This window comes from Mustelus asterias, chromosome 7, assembly GCF_964213995.1.
Source record: "Mustelus asterias chromosome 7, sMusAst1.hap1.1, whole genome shotgun sequence".
NCBI lineage: Eukaryota > Metazoa > Chordata > Chondrichthyes > Carcharhiniformes > Triakidae > Mustelus > Mustelus asterias.
The window spans coordinates 8,940,148-8,952,873 of record NC_135807.1 but is presented as its reverse complement, the minus strand read 5'-3'; the positions used below and the strand labels follow the sequence as shown (position 1 = coordinate 8,952,873).

The 12,726-nt window shown below is 43.3% G+C and overlaps 1 protein-coding gene across 1 annotated transcript in view; it reads left to right on the top strand.

Annotated features, from left to right (window-relative positions):
• stk3 (serine/threonine kinase 3 (STE20 homolog, yeast)) overlaps positions 1-12,726 on the top strand; it is a 391,198-nt gene that overhangs the window by 68,136 nt on the left and 310,336 nt on the right. The window lies entirely within an intron of this gene.

The window sequence follows — 12,726 nt, the reverse complement described above, 5'->3', positions numbered from 1 at the left end:
CTCTCAACTGCCCTCCAAGGGCAACTAGGGATGGGCAATAAATGCTGGCCAACCAGCGAGGCACATGTCCCATAAATGAATAAAATAAATCTTGAGGCACAGCACCTTATTTTTCTATTCAACCCTCTACAGCCTTCTGAGTTCAACATCCCTGTGTCTCCTACAAGATGGCTGTGCAAGAGGACCACTGATGCATGCTTGTGTATGTGCACTTGTCCATCCATGTGCAGAAAACTAATGATATCATTTGCAGGGGACACAGGCCTGTTGGATCTTATTCAGCTCCTGAAACTGTTCAACCAGTTTCTGAGCCCTGCGGCAGATGGGCAGTCTGGGCATGGTCTTCCTGCAGTTTCCAGGACCGGGAGGGAAGGATTTTAATCCATCCCAATCTCAGCCATAATATCCAGCGTTTTCAACCCTGGGGCTTTTTCCTGCTGACAGGCCTGGGTTAAAGGGAAGAGGCTTCAGGGTGGAAAATTCAGAAATGCTGGGAGGCAGAGCCACAATTGCCTGCTCAGAAACCAGATGAATGGCTTCAGGATTCAAATAATTTCCAACCGGAAAAAACCCCGGAGCTGCAAACATGGAATATGGAAGTTGCAATCTGGAATTGCAGCAATCAATTGTGGTTCAGAAGCCTCCCATCCCAATCATTGCTCCACCATTTTTAATTAAGTGTTTGATATTGCACAGTGGCACAGTGGTTAGCACTGCAGCCTCACAGTGCCAGAGACCCAGGTTTGATCCCGGGCTTGGGTCACTGTCTGTGCGGAGTTTGCAGGTTCTCTCCGTGTCTGTGTGGGTTACATAAGAACATAAGAAATAGGAGCAGGAGTAGGCCATCTAGCCCCTCGAGCCTGCCCCGCCATTCAATAAGATCATGGCTGATCTGATAGTGGTTTAGTTCCACTTACCCGCCCGCTCACCATAACCCTTAATTCCCTTATTGATCAGAAATCTATCTACCTGTGACTTAAACATATTTAACGAGGCAGCCTCCACTGCTTCAATGGGCAGAGAATTCCAGAGATTCACTACCCTCTGAGAGAAGTTCCTCCTCAACTCTGTCCTAAACTGACTTCCCCTTATTTTCCTCTGGGTGCTCCGGTTTCCTTCCACAGTCCAGTGATGTGCTGGTTAGGTGCATTGGCCATGTTAAATTCTCCCTCAGTGTACCCAAATAGGTGCCGGAGTGTGGCGACTAGGGGATTTACACAGTAACTTCACTGCAGTGCTAATGCAAGCCTACTTGTGACACTAATAAATAAACTTTAAAACTTCTAAGCATCTCTGCACCTGGCCACTGCCTACTCTGTGGCTCATAATGATGTCTCTGCCTAAAACAGTATAACTGCATGAACAATGCAGCCACTCAACATTATGTCCAACAACTTTAGATCATAACCTCTGTCTCCATCTTGTTTATATGTTTATTTTCCCCTTTGTTTTGCTTGATTGGACTTCATCTTGTTTCTTTCTTTGTCCCTTCATATTGCGTTCAGATGCTTTTTGCCTCATTTGGACACAACCTTTGGTACTTTTCTGTATCGATTACCACTTTCTTTGGCTGTTGCATCAGGAAATCTTTTGTTGTTTAATCTCCTCTGGCATCCACTCTATAACAGACTTTCTCCTTTGTTCTTGCTGCCCGCTACTGTCTTAAAAACTCTTTAATTTGTTTCTATCTTCAGTTCTGATTAAACATTAACTCTGTTTCTGTCCAAAGATGATGTCTGACGTGTTTATTTTATAGAGCTTTTATGGTGCCTATTTCAAATTTGCAGCATCCAAGTATTTTGTTTGTTTTTAACTAGCTTGCTGTTATAAAGTTCTAAGTCTGTTAATCTTACTGTTAATTAAATTACAGCTTCAAAAGTTTACCAGAGACATTCCACCTGCACCAAATTTCCAAGTTAGCACTCGTCCCTCACTGCACTCCAAGCATATGTTTTTTTTCATTTATTCATGGAATGTGGGCATTGCCAGCAATTATTTCCCATCCTGAATTGCCCTTCAACTTTCAGAGCGCATTTAAGAGTCAACTGCATTGCTATGGATCAGCTGTTGTAGTGGGATTTGAATCTGGGTCCCAGAGAATTACTCTGGCTCTCTTGATTACCAGTCCAGTGACGATGCCACTGCCTCCCCTTCACTCTGTTGCCTCCACTCTGTGTTCCCATTCCCTATCGTCTGCAGTCTACACCCCATTCCCTGTCGCCTCCGCTCTGAGCTCCTATTCGTAGAATCATAGAATCCATTCAGTACAGAAGATGGCCAGTTGGCCATTTAGCCTGCACCGACAACAATCTCACCCAGGCACTATCCCCGTAACCCATGTATTTATCCTGCTAGTCCCCCTGACACTAAGGGGCAATTTAGCATGGCCAATCCACCCAACCTAATCTTTGGACTGTGGGAGGAAACCAGAGCACCGGAGGAAACCCATGCAGACACGGAGAGAATGTGCAAACTCCACACAGTCACCCGAGGCCGGAATCAAACCTGGGTCCCTGATGCTGTGAGGCAGCAATGCTAACCACTGTGCCTCCCTTTCCCTGCCATCTCCGCTCTGGCCTCCCATTCCCTACTGTCTCCGCTCTGGGCTCCTGGAATATTTGGGCTTTATGTGCACAAATCATTCAAGGGCAGGCTGAGAAAGCAGTTAATAAGGCACTTGGGATTGTGGGCCTTATAAACAGAGCCATAGTATACAACTGGGAAGTTATGGTGAACATTTTTAAAATACAGGTTCATCCATAACTGGAGCATTTTGTCCAATTTTGGGCACTATACTTTCGGAACGATGTGAAGGCATTGGTGAGGGAGTTTCTGGGGATAAAAAAACTTCAGTTACGTGGCTTGATTGACTAAGGTGGTTCATTCTGCTTGGAGAAGAAAAGGCTGAGAAGAGATTTGAGATGCTCAAAATCATGAGGGTCTGGGCAGAGTAGATGGGGAGACAGTGGCAGAAGAGTTGAGAACCAGAAGTCACTGATTGAAGGAGATATGTTAAAGAACCAGTGGTGACAGGAGGAAAAGATTTTTGAAACAGTGAGTGCCAGGATCTGGAATGCACAGTTGAGATTGTGATGGAGAAACATTTAGTTGTGGCTTCCAAAGGGAATTGGATAATTACCCGTAGAAAAATAATGTTGGGCAATGTTGAAAAGGCAGTCGCTGAGTTCCGGCAGAGAGCCAGCAAGACGCAATGGGTTGAAAGGCCTTCAGTGCTCTAACAACTCCATGATTCCTTGAAGTTAAGTTTATCGTAGAATAGAATCTTAGAATCCCTACAGTGCAGAAGGAGGCCATTCAGCCCATCGGGTCTGCACCGACCACAATTCCACCCAGGCCCTATTTACGTAACCCCATATACTTACCCCGCTATTTCCCCTGACACTAGGGTGGCCAACCAACCTAACCTGCACAGCTTTGAACTATGGGGAGGAAACAGGAGCAAACCCATGCAGATGTGGGGAGTTTATAGTTGTTTGAAATGGAAAAACATTCTATTGCCCAACATTAATATCCTGCTCCTTGATAATTGCAAATAAAATTTTAAGTGCCAAATTTGAGATACTTCCCCAGTTGCAAGACTCCAGAGACTTGAAAATTAATTCCTGCTATGTGCAACCTAATTAAAATAATACTAAAAGAAGAGGCTTTCCAAGCTTTGAGTATTTACAAGAGGTAAATTTCCCAACAGATCAATAGGCAGAGAGATGTGCACCTTTGTTTAAGGAGGAAAGCAAAACCAATTGAAAATGCTGTATTGCTTTTGTATGCTCTCTCTTGGTTTCTATAATCTCAACTCCACTATTTTTAACATATGTTATTGAGCATATGAGAAGTCGGGCACTTAGTTCCATGTGCTCTGCTCCTGTCTTCAAATTGCCTCATTCTGGGATGTAATATTTCACATAATCAATAGTATGGACTATTATTCAGTCATCTGTCTACCAGGATTATCCAAAATTGTACAACTTAATCCACCTGAAGGTATTTTCTTAAAATGTTGATGATGTAATGGATGCAGGTGCATCCGCCTCTTCTGGAAGTTGGCCAGTAGTCCCACTGGGATAACATGGTAAAGGATCTTTGGGACTGACCCCATTGAAATGGTTCTGTCTGCACTGTGGCTCATCCTTACTATTTTTAACATAACATGTGGGTCCCATTCTTTAAAAATATGCAATGCAGTGCATTTCTGCCCACTCAAATGGATGTTCCAAATGACTATGTCTTTTGGGACCAAAATGTAGTTTTTAAAAAGCTAACCTTTATTCCTCAGTGGTTACAGACCAGTAGCTTGTTTTGGTAGCACAACATTAGCACTAACATCAGATCTACATTCTGTGTTTTTATGGCACTCACAATTATACTTACACAATGGATGGGTCAATTTATGTCAAATTGCATGTGCTGATTGCCTTACAATGTGTTTTCAAACTACTCTAATTTTGAAACATGCCCATCCTAATACATTTAAAATAAATGACCCTTGTTTTGTTTGCTTTTAATCAATGTGAGATGAACCACAAACTGTGTGCACATAAACTTGTACGTGAATAACTAAATGACTGTAGTAAACTGGACTTTGTTCTCTCTTACATTATTTCCTCTGATTGAACCAATACCCGAACTGCTGTTGTGAAATTAAACAATACCCAAGGGTGGTTGTTATTGTATTTGTTCTGATAACACAATCTCCATATCTACATTTTTGATGCGTCTTCCTTTTTCCTCAACTGAGGTGGACTGACCATGCTAAATTGCCCCTTAGTGTCAGGGGGACTAGCCAGGGCAAATGCATGGGGTTATGGGGATAGGACCGGGTGGGATTATGGTCGGTGCAGACTCGATAGGCTGAATGTCCTCCTTCTACACGGTAGGATTCTAAGATTCACTCCTCAGTCACCCTGAACATCTGCTTCCATTTCCACAGGACTTTCCCATACAAGTGCAGAAAATTGAAAAAGTGCTATAGTTGCCTTTCTACCTCCTCCTCACTGCCCAAGGTCCCAAGCACTCCTTCCAATTTATTTGTAATTCTTTGAGTTTAGTGTACCGTATTGGCTGTACATACTGTGGTCTCCTCTACATTCAGGAGGCCAAATGCAGATTGGGAGACCACTTTTCAGAACTCCTCTTTAATTCACAAGAATGACCCTGAGCTTCCAATCACCTATTGGCACAGTAGCACAGTGGTTAGCACTGCCACTTCACAGCGCCAGGGACCCAGGTTCGATTCCTGGCTTGGGTCACTGTCTGTGTGGAATTTGCACGTTCTCCCCATGTCCGTGTGGGTTTCCTCCGGGTGCTCTGGTTTCCTCCCACATTCTGAAAGACGTGCTGGTTAGGTGCATTGACCTGAACAGGCGCAGGACTGTGGTGACTAGGGGAATTTCACAGCAACTTCATTGCAGTGTTAATGTAAGCCTCTTACTTTTAACTAATAAACAAACTTTAACTTTAACCTCTCATTTTAATTCTTCATTTCACTACCACTCTGACGTCAGCCTCCTGCACTATTCCAATTAAGCTCTAAGTAAGATGAGCAACCACACCTCATCTTTCAATTAGGCACATAAAAGCCTTCCAGGTCCACAGCAGATGCCATCTTCCTGGCCCCACAGTCAATTCTGAAACACCTGGATAACAAAGGCACTTATGTCATACTCCTTTTTGTTGACTACAGCTCAGCCTTCAACAGCATTATTCCTACAAAACTCCTCTCCAAACTCTGTGGCCTAGGGCTCGACTCCTCCCTCTGTGACTGGATCCTAGACTTCCTAACCCACAGACCACAATCAGTAAGGATGGGCAACAATACCTCCTCCACGATTCTCCTCAACACTGGTGCACTACAAGGCTGTGTCCTCAGCCCTTTACTATATTCCTTATACACCTATGACTATGTGGCCAAATTCACCCCCCGCCGCCGCCGCGCGATTTTCAAGTTTGCTGATGACACCACCGTAGTGGGTGGGATCTCAAACAATGATGAGACAGAGTACAAGAGAGAGAGCATTTGGTGATGACAATCTCTCCCTCAATGTCAGTGAAACGAAGGAGATTGTCATCGACTTCAGGAAGTGTAGTGGAGAATGTACCCCTGTCTACATCAACGTGGATGAAATGGAAATGGTCAAGAGCTTTTAAGTTTCTAGATATCCAAAACACCAACAACCTGTCCTGGTCCCCCCCATGCTGAAACTACAGTTAAGAAAGCCCACCAATGCCTCTACTTTCTCAGGAGGCTAAGGAAATTTGGCATTTCCGTTACAACTCTCACCTTTTACAGATGCGCCATAGAAAGCTGTCCTGGTCCCTCCACGCTGACACTATAATTAAGAAAGCCCACCATCGCCTCTAAGTTCTCAGGAGACGAAGGAAATTTGGCATGCCCACTACAACTCTCTCCAACTTTTACAGATGCACCATAGAAAGCATCCTTTCTGGTTGTATCACAGCTTGGTATGGCTCCTGCTTTGTCTAAGACCGCAAGAAACTACAAACGGTCATAAACGAAGCCCAGTCAATCACACAAACTAGCCTCCCATCCATTGACTCTGTCTACACTTCCCACTGTCTCGGAAAAGCAGCCAATGGATAGGAGCCTGGTTTGTGTGATGGATTAGGCTACATTCGTGACCTTTTGTCGTTTCTTGCAGTCTTGGGCAGAGCAGGAACCATACCAAGCTGTGATACAACCAGAAAGAATGCTTTCTACAGTGCATCTGTAAAAGTTGGTGAGAGTTGTAGCTGAAATGCCAAATTTCCTTAGTCTTTTGAGAAAGTAGAGGCGGTGGTGGGCTTTCTTAACTATAATGTCGGCATGGGGGGACCAGGACAGGTTGTTGGTGATCTGGACATCTGAAAACCTGAAGCTCTCGACCCTTTCTACTTAGTCCCCTTTGATGTAGACAGGGACATGTTCTCCTTTACGCTTCCTGAGACCTCGACCCGTATGGTCCCACTCTGCTTGATGACGTCTCATTCAATCCTGCTTTCTGTGCTGTCAACCTCTTTAGAGCCCGGCTGTCAAACAAATATTTCCAATCTTCGCCCTGCGAATTTCCGATATTGACCAGCTTGGAAAGTGGAAATTGGACTCTCATTCATCCCCAGTTCTCTAATCAGAGGAAAGGTGCTGTTTATGTTGGATTATACCAAGTAAAACGCTGCTTGTTGCGGACATTACTTGTGGTAAATCTGAACAGCCATAGAACATAGAACAGTACAGCACAGAACAGGCCCTTCGGCCCACGATGTTGTGCCGAGCTTTATCTGAAACCAAGATCAAGCTATCCCACTCCCTATCACCCTGGTGTGCTCCATGTGCCTATCCAATAACCGCTTAAATGTTCCTAAAGTGTCTGACTCCACTATCACTGCAGGCAGTCCATTCCACACCCCAACCACTCTCTGCGTAAAGAACCTACCTCTGATATCCTTCCTATATCTCCCACCACGAACGCTATAGTTATGCCCCCTTGTAATAGCTCCATGCACCCGAGGAAATAGTCTTTGAACGTTCACTCTATCTATCCCCTTCATCATTTTATAAACCTCTATTAAGTCTCCCCTCAGCCTCCTCCGCTCCAGAGAGAACAGCCCTAGCTCCCTCAACCTTTCCTCATAAGACCTACCCTCCAAACCAGGCAGCATCCTGGTAAATCTCCTCTGCACTCTTTCCAGCGTTTCCACATCCTTCTTATAGTGAGGTGACCAGATGCGCACACAATATTCCAAATGTGGTCTCACCAAGGTCCTGTACAGTTGCAGTATAACCCCACGGCTCTTAAACTCCAACCCCCTGTTAATAAAAGCTAACACACTATAGGCCTCCTTCACAGCTCTATCCACTTGAGTGGCAACCTTCAGAGATCTGTGGATATGGACCCCAAGATCTCTCTGTTCCTCCACAGTCTTCAGAACCCTACCTTTGATCCTGTAATCCACATTTAAATTAGTCCTACCAAAATGAATCACCTCACATTTATCAGGGTTAAACTCCATTTGCCATTTTTCAGCCCAGCTTTGCATCCTATCTATGTCTCTTTGCAGCCTACAACAGCCCTCCACCTCATCCACTACTCCACCAATCTTGGTGTCATCAGCAAATTTACTGATCCACCCTTCAGCCCCCTCCTCTAAGTCATTAATAAAAATCACAAAGAGCAGAGGACCAAGCACTGATCCCGATGGCACTCCGCTATCAACCTGCCTCCAATCCAAAAATTTTCCATCCACCACCACCCTCTGTCTTCCATCAGACAGCCAGTTACCTATCTAATCGGCCAACTTTCCCTCTATCCCACACCTCCTTACTTTCATCATAAGCCGACCATGGGGGACCTTGTCAAACGCCTTACTAAAATCCATGTATATGACATCAACTGCCCTACCTTCATCAACACACTTAGTTACCTCCTCAAAAAATTCAATCAAGTTTGTGAGGCACGACTTGCCCTTCACGAATCCGTGCTGACTATCCCGGATTAATCCGCATCTTTCTAAATGATCGTAAATCCCATCTCTAAGGACCTTTTCCATCAATTTACCAACCACCGAAGTAAGACTAACCGGTCTATAATTACCAGGGTCATTTCTATTCCCTTTCTTAAACAGAGGAACAACATTCGCTACTCTCCAGTCCTCTGGCACCATCCCCGTGGACAATGAGGACCCAAAGATCAAAGCCAAAGGCTCTGCAATCTCATCCCTTGCCTCCCAAAGAATCCTAGGATACATTTCATCAGGCCCAGGCGACTTATCGACCTTTAGTTTATTCAAAACTGCCAGGACATCCTCCCTCCGAACATCTATTTCCTCCAGCCTATTAGCCTGTAACACCTTCTCTTCCTCAAAAACATGGCCCCTCTCCTTGGTGAACACTGAAGAAAAGTATTCATTCATCACCTCGCCTATCTCTACTGACACACAAGTTCCCACTACTGTCCTTGACCGGCCCTAACCTCACCCTGGTCATTTTTTTATTCCTCACATAAGAGTAAAAAGCCTTGGGGTTTTCCTTGATCCGACCCGCCAAGGACTTCTCATGTCCCCTCCTAGCTCTCCTAAGCCCCTTTTTCAGCTCGTTCCTTGCTAACTTGTAACCCTCAATCTGCTCATAGTAACCTGTAACCCTCATAGCTTCATCTTTTCAATGTATTGATGTCACTCATCCAGAATAAACAATAAGGAATCCTTTCAAACAGCTGATGGGTGGACCAGAGACAGATTTAAGGTTACTGGCCAAAACAAAATCCAGTGGTGACGTGAGGGGAGGAAAAAACATTTTCACACTTGAGTGGTTAGGATTTGGCGTGAGCTGTCTGATAGGATGGTGGATGACTTTCAAAAGGAAATTGTATAAACAGTTGAATAAGATATAACATTGCAAGGGGATAGGGAACGAGCTGGGGAATGGAACTAACTGGATTGTTCTTCATAAGAACTGACACACCCTCCATGGGGTGAATGGCCTCCTATGTTGTATTGATTCTGACTTCAAGTGACTGCTGCCTGGAAAGAAAGCATATTACCCTTTGGAATGGCGTGTCTCTGGAGATCCAGCACACATGCAACTCGAAGCAAATTAAACACATTGTGGAAAGTTAGAAGATGCTTTCATCGACACATGTTCCTTACAAGTTTTCTTCAGAACAAGGTGCCCTGATGATTGTATTCCTGTATTGCCAAAATATATCACATGTTACCATTTGAATCTGTGATGGCAGAGCATTGCAATGGAGACCGCATCATGAGAAGAATGCCCCCTCAATCTAACTTCAATATCTAAATATTTTCTCTAGATATGATATTAGCGTGCTCTGTGAAACAAAGATGAAAGACATCACATTTGCAATTGCTTTTTGAGATCAATTGCCAATGATATTGTTAAACTGACATAAAAATAGGTCATCAGCCTTAAAACAAATTCACCAAAGGATAAATATACTGATACATGAAAGAAGGCTCCAAAACATGTAGCCCATATACACTGACCAAACGTTCATGGGATGTGAGTTTCAAAGCCAACACTTACTGCCCATCTCTAACTGTCCTTGAGAAGGCGTTACGTGTTTCAAGTAAAACACAACCATCACAAATGAGAATGTTGTTTAACATTAAATTTGTTTGTTGGACAGGTGAAGAACTGGAGAACATAGATCTAGATTAGATTCCCTTTAACATAAGCAATCAAAATCCAGCCAGGTTCTTGCGCTATACTGTTGAAAAGCATTTTTATGTGGTGACCTCCATGCTACTATTAGGAGATAAATAATGTTGGAGGAATATTTAGTTACAAGATTAGACCTAATATCACAATTTCATATTGTTGATAATGTAGCAGGAACATTGCTAGCAAGTGTGGCATAAATATTGTTCAGAGCTTTGGATATTTGAAGGATTACAATTGGCCCCTATTAGAGCATCTCTATCTCATTTTGCTGCTGAAGTAATTTCTTGTGTGGGAAGGATCCTGAGCCAGTGGTGGACTTAGACATTTGGGGGCCCCACTCTCTGCCTCCGTGCCAGGGCCCCTGCCTACCAGTGTTGTCAAGCTCTGCCCCAAATGACATAATTGCGCTCCTGACCACGCCCATCCTGCACTCAAACAATGTAATCCACAAAATACAGCAAAGAACACAAATCACTTCAGTGCTTTTTAACTTATTAAAACAAGCCTGTAATTGATTAATTCAAATCCATATGCAAGCCACATGGACACAAAAAGGTACAAGTACACAAATCACTGCTCTGCTTTGTAACTGATGAAAATAAGTCTGTAATTGATGAATTTAAATTCAAATCCACAATGCAAGCCACAAAAGTAAAAAAAATACATAAATTAAAGGTAAGGTTAAAATCACCATTGTCCCAGATCACTGTAGGCAGTGACTTATCCTGAGGTGCACCACACCACAAATGAGGGGCAAGGTTGGGAAGGCGGGACCTTCATGAATAACCTCAGCCAGCATAGGAATTGATCCCGTGCGGTTGGCATCGCTCTGCATCACTAACCAGTTGTCCAGCTAATTGATCTAAACCGGGTTTCTTCCCTCGCTTTAGCTGCAGAAAAATGAGCAGTATCTTGTAATTCCATTCTCATTTCAGAGTCTACTTCTTCCTCTTGGACTTGTTGTTCAACTTTTTCAGGCCATGTGGAATGTCCAGAACACATCACCCCCCCCCCCCCCCAAAAATAAAACCCCTCCTCCCTGCCTACACAGGAAATCCAGGTCAACGCTTTTTGAGTTGAGCAGATGGGTGGAAATCAGGAAACAAAATCAGACCAACTCACCAACTGATTAGATGGCATTTCTTACAACCTAAAGCAGTAATTTTAACCGCTACACGGTTAAATACATATTTTTGAAATGAATTAAATTTCATGGGAAACAAGAGGTGGGAAAGAATAAAATGTTTGAATGAAACTGATTTGGTGATTTGGGTTATTGATAGAGAAGTGAAAATCACAATTAGTCAGTTTAAAGATGGCGGAAATGTTTTAGAAATCACACCCCAATCATTAGATTGAAATATAAGTGAAAGTAATCTCTTTTATTGAAACAATTACCAAATCCTAAAAAATAATGTTTTTACTACAGAGTTAGTTGGACTGGGTGAGCTGGTTTGAGGAGCTGTCATGGTTAAGGGAGGAACAAGTAACATATATGTGTATATATGTATAAAAGCATGTAAGATCCACGCACAAATTCCACAGAATTAGAAGCAACCAAATCTCAAAATCCTTCTTCAATCATCAAAACATCATCACATAACTGTGTCCAAAAGAAACAAATTTCTGATAAAATGGCTTCACTGACTCCTGTCATATTTGTTAAAGGCTGAGAGGTCAGGTTTAATTCTATTTGGAGTTCTAATATTAAATGCTATCTTAGTTCCAGTTTCCAATAAGAACTGTGTCAGTCTCAAAACCTTTGTACAAAATTTCATGGCACACTTCCAACAATTCTTACAGCACACAGTAGGTCACGGTACATTGGTTGAAAACCACCATTCTGGAGGCATTCATTCCCCCATTATCAGCCTCCATTTTATCTTGCATCATCATCATTTATTTTGTCATTTAATCTCTCCAGTCTCCCATTCTTTCACAGAACTTCCCCTTTGTTCTTTTCTTCCCCTTCTCTTTTCTCAAAGTTTGTACTTACCTTAAACCAGTTACATCTCTAACTTTTCTCAGTCCTGGCAATAGGTCATTGCAACATTAAAACATTTCTGTCTCTCAACAGATGCTGCGTGTCTTGCTTGGTATTTTCACAATTTTCTGTTTTTATTTCAGGTTTCCATCATCTGCATGGTCTTGCTTTTATATAGAGGTTATCTGGACAATATAGTTTTGAAAGTTTATTTATTAGTGTCACAAGTAGGCTTATATTAACACAGCAATGAAGTTTCTGTGAAAATCCCCTAGTCGCCACACTCCGGCACCTGTTCGGTACACTGAGGGGGAATTTAGCATAGCCAGTCAACCTAACCCGCACGTCTCTCAGATTGTGGGAGGAAACCAGAGCACCCAGAGCAAACCCATGCAGACACGGGGAGAACGTGCAAACTCCACACAGACAGTGACCCAAGTTGGGAGTCGAACCCGGGTCCCTGGCGCTGTGAGGCAGCAGTGCTAACCACTGTGCCATCCCTTGAATAGCATTGTGTGAAATTCTTTCTTATTTATTCTTTAATTTG